This window comes from Chenopodium quinoa, unplaced genomic scaffold (assembly GCF_001683475.1).
Source record: "Chenopodium quinoa cultivar QQ74 unplaced genomic scaffold, ASM168347v1, whole genome shotgun sequence".
NCBI classification, from domain to species: domain Eukaryota; kingdom Viridiplantae; phylum Streptophyta; class Magnoliopsida; order Caryophyllales; family Amaranthaceae; genus Chenopodium; species Chenopodium quinoa.
The window spans coordinates 380895-391994 of NW_018742817.1; positions in this window are offsets into that span (position 1 = coordinate 380895).

Genomic DNA, 11100 nt, shown 5'->3' on the forward strand with positions numbered 1-11100 from the left:
TTTTACCATTTTAACCCCTCAAATTTTGCCTATAAATAGCAAGGCTTTGACCTCACTTTTTTCAATTTGCATTTTAACTTTCTAGAGAGAAGTCAGAGCTTCTAGAGAGAGAAATTTACTTTTGCCCGGAATCTTCAAGAACTCCGCCGTACGATCGAGTTTTTCGTTCAAGCCTTCGAGTTTTCCTGCCATCCTTCATCCAAGATCTCCAGAGTTTTTCAACTTTCTACTCGTACAAGGTAACCAAATACTCTCCTCTTCCTTCTTGATTTTTATATACTTGTTTCATTTGTTATTGAACACACTAGCTTAGCAATCGGCATCGTCCGTTTCTCCTCATGAGGCCGTCTGTTCGCCAGGGACTGAGGAATAAAGAGTGGACGGGGGATGAGTCCTCGTCTTTGTGGAGTGGGTCCATTTTTAGTGCGTACCAACTCCCCCCTATCTATTCTTCTATGTCCCTGCAGGCGGACATGGCGCGTACGAGGTAAACTTACGACCGACATGCTACCCGTAATCCAGACAGCAGCTTGATAGAACCCTTAGCTATTTATGATTCAAATAACACAGACTCGGAGAACACCAACACAAACACCTCGGCCAGTACGAGTGGTAGTTGTAGAGAATATTTCAAGCATCCCACACTTAAGCCCCACTATTATCATACACTTAAGCATGGTGGCGTCCAAAGGGAAGGAAGTTGGAGTAAAAGAGTTGCCAACAAGTTTTAGGAACTTGTAAACCGTTCACAGGGTGAAGGTTACACCCCTTCACGATCCATGAGATCGCTAACTCCATAGTGGTTCGGAACCATGGCTGGATATTCAAGGACGAAGGTACAAATCCAACCTTAAAGAGATTGAACCAGCCCTAAAAATAGGCATCTACTTTATTCTTCTCGTATTCATGTGCGTTTTTTTGACTAACATGCAATCAATATATTAACCCTTAACCTGTTTATCTATGTTGGTTCAATATTAATGAACAAACAAAACTATTATTGGAGGCCACTTAAATTATAATCATATTAGCCTAAATAATATAATTAATTATCTTATTAAACGTGATTACAAGTGCAAATTCCCTTTAATCATGCATAAAAGGCGTGAACAAGCAATGACAACAACATGTAATATCAAGCAACATAACAAATCATCATCATCATAATCATAATAATCTCAATAAAGCAATAATAATATTAGGCAAGATACTAGGCTTGATACTAACAAGATTAATAAATCCTAGCTCACTAAGCATCAAAGATCAAAGTTTTAACCCTTACATGATACTAACATGATAGAGGAAATAGGAAGCATCCTAAATATGATACTAGAAAGCAATATAAGCATCCTAACATGATACTAGGAATTAATATAATATCAACATGTTTTCAAAAGATATACTCCCTTTGTCCCTAATTGTTTGCTCCACTTTCCTTTTTTAGGTGTCCCCAAAAGATTGCCCCATACTACTTTTGGCATGTTTTCCCACTTGCACTCTCTCTATCTCTCTACTCATTAATATTTGTGTCAACCCATGTGCACTATTTTTTACCCAAAGCCTTAATAAAGTGGATTTATGGTTTGGGGCAAACAGTTGGGGACAGAGGGAGTAGCAATTAAAACAACTTACTTGAATTGGATTCCTCGTATCTCTTTCTTTCACGTCTAGGGCGAAGGAAACTTCAAAATTGGCTAGGTGTGTTTAGAACTTGTGTATGCGGAATTATGTAAGAGGGAAAGTTTAGAAAAAGAATAGAGAGAGAATAAGCTTCTAGCTTTTAGAGAAGAGAGAATAGATGATTGGTGATTGTTGGTTGTTGAAAAGGGGTGATATGACCTCTATTTATAAGGAAAAAAGAGGGTCGAAGGAATAGAAAGAATCCAAATTCGAATCGAAATAAAACTCGACGGTCAGCAATTTTTGCAGATTTTGTTTTTATCATAACTTTTGATCTAGAATTCCAAATAAGGCATATAATATGTTGTCGGAAAGCTCTTGAAGTCTACTTTCAAACCCAATTGGAATTAGATCAAAATACTTTTTAGATAAAAGGATTATGACCGAAATAGTGAGACGGTGTCAATTTAAGATAGAGTTTTGTATTTCTTTCATATCTTTTTCGTTATAGCTCGGAATTAGTATTACAATATATCATTGGAAAGATAATTTCAAGATCTATCCAACCATATAAGATTTGGATAAAAATTATGAGGAACTGTAGGGAATATTTCAAGCATTACCCCAAACTTGAACCCCATTATGATCATACACTTAAGCATGGTGGCGTCCAAAGGGAAAGAAACAAAAGCAAAAGAGTCGCCAACAAGTTTTAGGAACTTGTAAACCGTTCACAGGGTGAAGGTTACGCCCCTTAACTCTCCATGAGATCTTCAACTCCAATAGGTCTGGAACCAAGACTGGAAGTTCGGGGATGAAGGTACAAATCTAACCTAAAAGAAATTGAACCTTCCCTAATAATAGACCTCTACTTTATTTTACTCGTATTCATGCGCGCTTTCTGACTAACATGCAATCATTAAGTTTACCCTATACCGGTTTATCTATGTTGGTTGAATATTAATGCACAAATAAAACTATTATTGGCGATCACTTGAATTATAATCAAATTAACCTAAACAAGATTATTAGTTTTCTTATTAAGCGTGATTACAAGTACAAATTCCCTTTAAACATGCATAAAAGGTGTGATCAAGCAATAACAATAATAATAAGCATCAAGAAACATAATAATAATCATAAAAATAATCTTAATTGAAATAACAATCATCATAATCATGTTAAAAATAAAGCATAATAATAATAGCAAGATCCTAGGCATGATACTAACAAGATTAATAACAAACCCTAGAATGTCACTAAACATTAAATATCAAAGGTTTAGCCCTAACATGATACTAACATGATATTAAGAAAGAAAATAGGAAGCATCATAGAAATCATAATTGATGTAAGAAACTTATTCATTACCCTAAACATGATACTAGGAAGCAATAAAACATCCTAACATGATACTAAGAATCAAAATAACAATCTAAGCATGATTTCTATATCAAAATATCAATTAAACCATTAAAGCACCTACTTGGATGCCTCGTATCTCTTTCTAATAACAAAATACACGTGTTAGTAAGGAAAATATAAAATCAAAACAATTAAATTAAATAATTGAAAGAAAGATTTGGGACCAAACCCTCAGAAATATCAAACCTTTCATGTCTATGGTGAAGGCAACTTCGAAATTGGCTAGGTGTGTCTAATGCTAATGTATGAGGAATTGTGTTTGTAAAAGGCTAGGCTAGAAAGAGGGAAAGAGAGAATAAGCTTTAGCTTAGAGAGAGAGAGAGAGAGAGAGAGAGAGAGAAGAATTAGAGAGTTCTAGTTATTGAAAAACGGAGGTCTAGGGACCCTATTTATAAGAAAATAGTCCAGAATCAATAGAAACGAATCAGAGTTCGAAAAGGAATAAAACATGCCTCTGTCGCCAGGCGACGAAACTGTCGTTTGGCAATGTAGAAGGTTTTCCACGCGTTTTCAACGTGGAATCTACTTTCTGATAAAATCAAGTCGTAAAATCCGTATGAAGGGTAAAATCGTAATTTATTTAAAACACTTCTCTTATTCCAAATAAAACTCATAAAACATAATTATCAATCCTATAATCCCATTAGGATTTAAAAGAACCATCTAGAAGGTTCTAGAATACTATAATCAATCCTAATTGCATTAGGAATGATAATTCATAATAGGCCCTCCTCTAGATCATTGGACCGCATATAAGAACTAAACCGGGCCCAGTTTAGTATTTTGGCCATAACTTCCTCATTATTCATCGGAATCGGGCTTATAATATATCGTTGGAAGGCTCTTTTCGAGTCCAATCCAACTACACCATTATTGGAACCTTGTCATGGACCAAACTAAACTATATTGGATATTTTCATAAAATAGAGCAGGTTTTTGAAAACAAAAATAAAGATTTTTAATAAAAACTAACCGCAACATTAGAATTTCCACACTTTCACTTCATTTGGATATGATTCGACGCAAAATGTATTCATCACTGGGTTTGGTTTTGGGGAGACACAAATGGGTGTCTATAGAGCCCCCACTTTGACTGAGTTTGGAGAAATGCAAGTTTTGAAAACAAAAGTCAAAGTAGCGATAGGGACGGAGAATGATTCATAAAGTTCTGCGATCCTAAATCATTCTTGTAATGCCGATACCTGCAAACTAGCGTTAGTTAAACAGATAAAAGAGTTAAGAAACGCGTATCTTGCACTGTCTAGCACACGTCACCGGGAGTAATTAATTTGTTGTGACGATTTTCCTCAAGCTAAGGGATACCGCTTGAAGACTGCTACATTTGTAACTGCCTCCAATTTCCGCTGTGATAGTCTTCTGCAAGACAGAGAATACTATCGAAGATTGCTTCGCCTGAAACGATCTTCATTTGCCTTGTGACCATCTTTCGCAAGCAAGGGAACATGATCGAAGATAACTTCGCTTGAAATCACCTCCAGTTGTACGTTTGTGACAACCCTCTGCAAGATAGGGAACGATGTCGAAGATACCTTCACTTGAAGTCATCCTCATTTTTTGCGATAATATTCCGAAGAAAATTACCGAAGACCAACGCTTGTCGTCCTTTTAAAGCTCGCTTGAACTTTTGCCGCTGTGTTTTTTGCTGAAATTGCTGCTATGCCAGTACGTCGGCGCTTTTTGCTGCTTGTGAACCATTATGTTGGTGCTTCTCCGTTTATGAACCATTATGTCGGTACCTTTGCAATGAGCCAATGTTTAGGCACTTTAATCTAAGTGAGACGATCGTGTATCAAGTCAATCACTTTTGTGAGTGTAATCGAGCCGATTACTCAATCATGTCAAATTGCTTATAGGGGCTAACTGGCGTACTAAGGAACCCGAAATTGCTGTATAAGGTCCGCATATCCAATATGGGACCACACATCTCGTCGCTGCACCGGTGCTCGCTAGAACATATTGTCGCCGCGTTTTCCCTCAGTCGCGAGGCGATAGCCTTGTCGTCTGACGCTGGAGTCAGGTTTTCATTCGTGACTTTTCGAAAAAATCCTGGAATGTTCTTGCTCACTGGAATGTACCTGGATTTATATTTTGGACTATAGGACTTTTCTTATATTTCTTTAGGGTTGACCTACGACTTAGTGTTGCTTGACTCATTGACTTGACATGACTCAAGGTGTAAACTTGCCTAAATAATGTCTCACTTCGTGTGACTCGTGTGTGCATAGTATTGACTCATGAAGCTCGATATGTACATGACTCGAAATGTAGAAAAATAAAAATTTCTATCATTTTTGTGGAGGGTACCGAATTTCACCCAAAAAAGAAAGACGCGAAAAAAGAAAGAAGCGAAGTTTTTGAAGGTGCATGTTGAATGGGCTTAATCCATTAACGTCGTCATTCACAGTACAAGAATTGTAACATCTTAGACTATCCTAGTTCACTTGATAGTGAAAGTATCTAGGTGATTTAGGCGCGGAGGCTAAGTACTTTATACTTTGTGGTGCAATGACGATTACAAGTGATGAGTTATTTTGATATGACAAGGCATGCTTCAATGACAAAGGGTTCCTAAGGGAAGGACTATTTGGTCATGTATATGTGCAGTGTGTGAAAGTGACACTAAGGCTAGGTCGCAAGGGCTAAGTGTGTGGAAAAATATATTTAAAAGAGTCAAATGATGGTGATTCTTAGGCTAGTTAGGCTAATAATGTAAGGATAAAGCCCCCAAGTCTAACTCTAAATGAATAGGGATGAGCATTGGAGATCCTTTGATATGATCATGGCGTGAGTGTGTGAATGTGAATATGAATGCATGTTTATTACGGCCGCACCCCTTTGTGAGGTTGCCTACGTATTTGTTAGGAATCAGGCCGAACGTAGCTTTAGCTGAACCTCGCACAAGTGTGTGTATACCTCATAGAGGTCTTTTAAGGGTTGTAACGTAGCTAAAGGTTGAAGAAGAAAGGGATAAAAAGCTCAAGACCCTAGATAAGCCCCCCAAAGTGTGCAACCTTGCTTTTGAATCTTTATATTTTTATGCTCGAGGTTTCTCACTTTTGAGCTCTTTATTTTTTTTTTTTGCTCTCTCTTTTTTTTGCTTTAGCATTTTTTTATTTTAACCTTTTTTGATAAGTGTGGGCAATCTTGATCATGCAATCTATCACTCACTTGGCATTCATGTTTCTCAAGCACTGTACCGAGCACTCGATAAGAGATGCAATCTGAGATGTGTTCTTATATATATTCATATCAAAGACATTGTAACACTTACCCTTTTGTACACTTTTATTTATTTTTTGCTTATTTATTTATTTTGATCTTTTGAAATCACTCAACCTTTTTTTTTTTTTAAAAAAAATTGCATAAGTTGCACACTGTCCCATTCCAAGGTTAGGCAGATGTGGGTTGAAGAAAGAAAGGTCTATCGTTAGACGAGGCTCAAAGTGGTTTATTAGAATAGGATTGTATATTTGAAAGGGTGAAAGATGATATGATAGGCTACAAGGGGTGCCTCACATCATTGGTATACCTTGTGCTTAGTTCGACATGGATTTTTTTTATTTTTTTATAATTTTTTTATTTTTTTTTATTTTTTTATTTTTATTTTATGCAATGCAATGACCATATGCAAGAAATAAAATGCTCATTTTATTAAAAGGAAAAAGTAAAAAAAAGTCCTACAAAATGAATCTAAGGAAAATAAAAAGTGCCTTCCACTTGTTAAAGAAAGAGGTGAACCCTTCGTTTTCTTTTTGCTTTAGCATCTCAAGTTGTCTATGGTTTGTTTCGATTTGAATGTTGCACTTATATCTATCAATGAAAGCGTTTATTATGGAATCCCAAGAAGAGGTCTTCTCTTTACCAAGAGAAAAGAACCAATGTTGGCAAACGGTATGGTGAGAACAAAGAGTGAAAAATGTTTTCATCAATCCCCTTAATGTTCATTATAGTTTCAAAATCCCTTAAGTGAAAATAAGGATTGTCAGTTGGCTTAAACTTAGGGATTTCATTGGCATTGAACTTCTGCGGAAGAAGCTCCTTGTCCAATAAAACCCATTGTGAGCTAATGCCCTTGAACTTATAGTCATTAGAAAGTTTGCTCAAGCTTTCTTGCATTCGCTCCATTTGTCATTGTTTTAATTTACAGGGTCATGGATTTGAAGAGCCATAACCTTCATCATTTCAGTCATGTTAGCCACGTCCTTCCTAAGTTCGTTGACTTCTTCTTGAGACACCATTTTCTTCTTAGCTTTTCTCTTTTGTCGAATCGATTTATCAAAAAGTAGTACTTGGACAAAAGTGTTATCCTTGATTAAACGCCCTTCTATCCTTGACTAAGTACTGTGGAAAGGGAAATTGGGGGTAAATTTTTTATTTTTGACTCAAGCTCTATTCAAAATTCAATAAATGAGAAGATATCACGGAAGAAGAAGAAGAAGAATGATATGAGTGAAAAAAAGATGTTGATAGAGAAATATGGGAGAATTAGGAATAAAATAGACCCCCAACTTAAATGATGGAAAAACGACTCATGGATGAACCTAAGACATGTTCATGGTGTACAATGTGTGTGAATACTTGTGAGTGTAAGTTATATGCTCAAGACTTGTGTCATGACCATGGGACTAGACTATGTGACTAGACGCAAACAAAGACTAAGTTAAGACTTCACTTATGTGCACTAAACTGGACAGGCTGTAGTATTTTAGTCATAACCTTTATCTATGACTCTGAATTGGACTAAACCAACTCCAAATGAAATATAAAACTTGGAGCTACAGATCCATATATTTTACGACTCGTAACTCTTCCTAGAACTCCGGCTATGACCAAAACAAATTGACGCTTGTGTATTATACGGGAATAAAAATTTAGGTTGACTCAAAGGAGCTATGACTTGATTTTAGACATATTTATTAGCTCAAATTAATTAATCAATTAATTAAGCAAAGTCCTTTATTCCTTGGTTAGTTTATTTAAGCATATTTATAATCACAAGTCAAACCAAACGGTTATTTTAATCACATGTAAGTATGCACAAGCAAATAATGCACAAGTAGTCAAATAGTCACAATATGATGCAATGAGTTTGCGACATAACCATGGCTCTAGTCATCTAAATTTCAAGGATAAAAGTTAGTCAAAGAGGGTCCATGGTTATGAGTCAAGATGCACCGCGCAAAAGCCTTACCTTTGGAAGGGTTGACGCGTGTGTATGGGACCCCGCGAATTAAACTTGCTTCCACAGTTTGGTGAATTCACAAACTCGGATGTACCCTTCGTTCCCATGAGCGTTTGATTGAGTAGATAGAGCGTGAATTCCCAAAGGGTTATGGCCATATGTGGAACACATATAGGTTCTGAAAAAAGGGATATTTCCCAAATTTCCTACGTGTAAAAAGCCTATGTTTTTAACGCATTACAGATGGTCTATCCAATGCGGACCTTTTTATGCTTATGCCAATAATGTTAATCAAAATTAAGCACATGAATACTTAGAACTTTTCAAGTCTCATCCACTCATTCTAAATTATTGCCAAAATAAATTTTAGGAATTAAATTAGAAATCCTCCACATCGGAGTCGCCAAAAATTGTAAGGAATATTTCAAGCATCCCACATGATGTATACATTCTATACCATATTTTACCCCCATTTTATAACAATGTTCGTATGATTTCTAAGCTCTACGAAGCTATTTCTCGCTAATATCCTCCTCTCTAGTGTGGCTTGGTCTATTTGATTGATTTTGTAGGCATATGAAGATTTTCGGATGATTTGGACGTGTTTTGGATAGCCACGAGAGCTTAGTAGGATGGAAGAGATTTTTCCCGTGTCCGCCCTGGAGGGCAACATTGCCCTGGCAGCCAGGGTGAAGAAGAAAAGAAGTAAAAGTTTAACTCCCATCCGCCCGGACCGGGCGACATTGCCCTGGCAGACCGGGCGAGCGGAGTATTATGCGAGGAGCAAAATTGTTTGTCGCGCCCGACCGGGTGGCTATGCCCGGTCTTACCGAGCGGAGTTTCGCGAACCGCATTTTCTTATTTTTTCGGGTTTTCTTAATTAAAGGATATAAATACCCTTTGTAAATCCCGACTAAAACATACTTAGTTAATATATTCTAGCTTTTAAAACCTTCATTAGAACCCTAATATTCTCTCTAGATCTAGATTAATTTGCACTTTCAAGTTTTGATCTTTGTTCATCAATAATTGGTACTTTTCTTCATTCAAGTAATTGGTATTCATCTTTATTTCTTCTCTTACTTTTAATTTCTTATTAATCATGTTTTCTTCATTGAATATTGTTTTTGCTTTCGTTAATACGTGTGAGTAGTTTCTTTATTCCAAGATTTAGCGGATCCCGAATATGATTGATGCATGTTTTAATTCTTTAAATTCTCTAATAATAATTGTAATTGATATGCTTAATTGATTATGCTTATGCCAATACTAGATTAGGGATAATTGGTATTGTTATTAATCCTTTGTTTTAATCGCAACGGGAGTTGGGTTTTGACGGATTTTAATTAATCAATTAAGGGTTTGAAGTTCATCACGGGAGTAGTTGAATGGATGATTAGGAAGTTAGAGTAATGTGTTCAAGGTCTTCAATTTACATGATTCCACGGAAGTAGGCTTGATTGTGATTAGAGAAGCCATTGATAACTCGGGAGAGACCATTGGTATTATTCATGGATTACTTTTCCTCTTTAATCAATTAAATTATGTGTTAGGGGTAGAACGACTATTGCATTAATTGTATTCGTGGTGAAACTTGATCTTGGATGTTTTTAGCATTGAATTGTCATATTGTTTAGATTTAATTGTTTTATTTAGTTCTTTAGTTATTGATTCTCACTTATTTGATTTGGTTACTTGCTTAGTAATTGCTTGAGTCTATTTAATTAGTTGAACCATAGTCTCTTGGGATCCGACCCTTGCTTGCCCGTCTACATAGTAGTGGTCCAGTTAGGTTTATTTTTGTTAGGTACGCGACACGCCTATCACCACACTTGAGCTCCACTATGATCATACACTTTAGCATGGTGGCGTCCAAAGGGAAGGAAGCTAGAGTAAAAGTGTCGCCAACAAGTTTTACGAACTTGTAAACCGTTCACAGGGTAAAGGTTACACCCCTTCACGATCCATGAGATCGCTAACTCCATAGTGGTCCAGAACCATGACTGGATATTTGGGGACGAAGGTACAAATCCAACCTTAAAGAGATTGAACCTGCCCTAAAAATAGGCCTCTACTTTATTCTTCTCGTATTCATGTGCGCTTTTAGACTAACATTCAATCAATATATTAACCATAAACCTGTTTATCTATGTTGGTTGATCTTTAATGCACAAACAAAATTATTATTGGAGACCACTTGAATTATAATCATATTAGCCTAAACAATATTATTAATTATCTTATTAAACGTGATTACAAGTACAAATTCCCTTTAATCATGCATAAAGGCGTGAACAAGCAATAACAACATGTAATATCAAGCAACATAACAAATCATCATCATCATAATCATAATAATCTCAATATAGCAATAATAATATTAGCAAGATCCTAGGCATGATACTAACAAGATTAATAATAAATCCTAGCATGTCATTAAGCATCAAAGATCAAAGATTTAACCCTAACATGATAGAAGAAATAGGAAGCATCCTAAACATGATACTAGAAAGCAATAAAATCATCCTAACATGATATTACGAATTAATATAATAGAAACATGTTTTCAAAAGATATAGCAGTTAAAACAACTTACTTGAATTGGATGCCTTGTATCTCTTTCTTTCACGTCTAGGGTGAAGGCAACTTCGAAATTGGCTAGGTGTGTCTAGAACTTGTGTATGCTGAATTTTGTAAGAGGGAAGGTTTAGAAAAAGAATAGAGAGAGAATAAGCTTCTAGCTTTTAGAGAAGAGAGAATAGATGATTGGTGATTGTTGGTTGTTGAAAAAGGGGTGATATGACCTCTATTTATAAGGAAAAAATAGGGTCAAAGGAATAGAAAGAATCCGA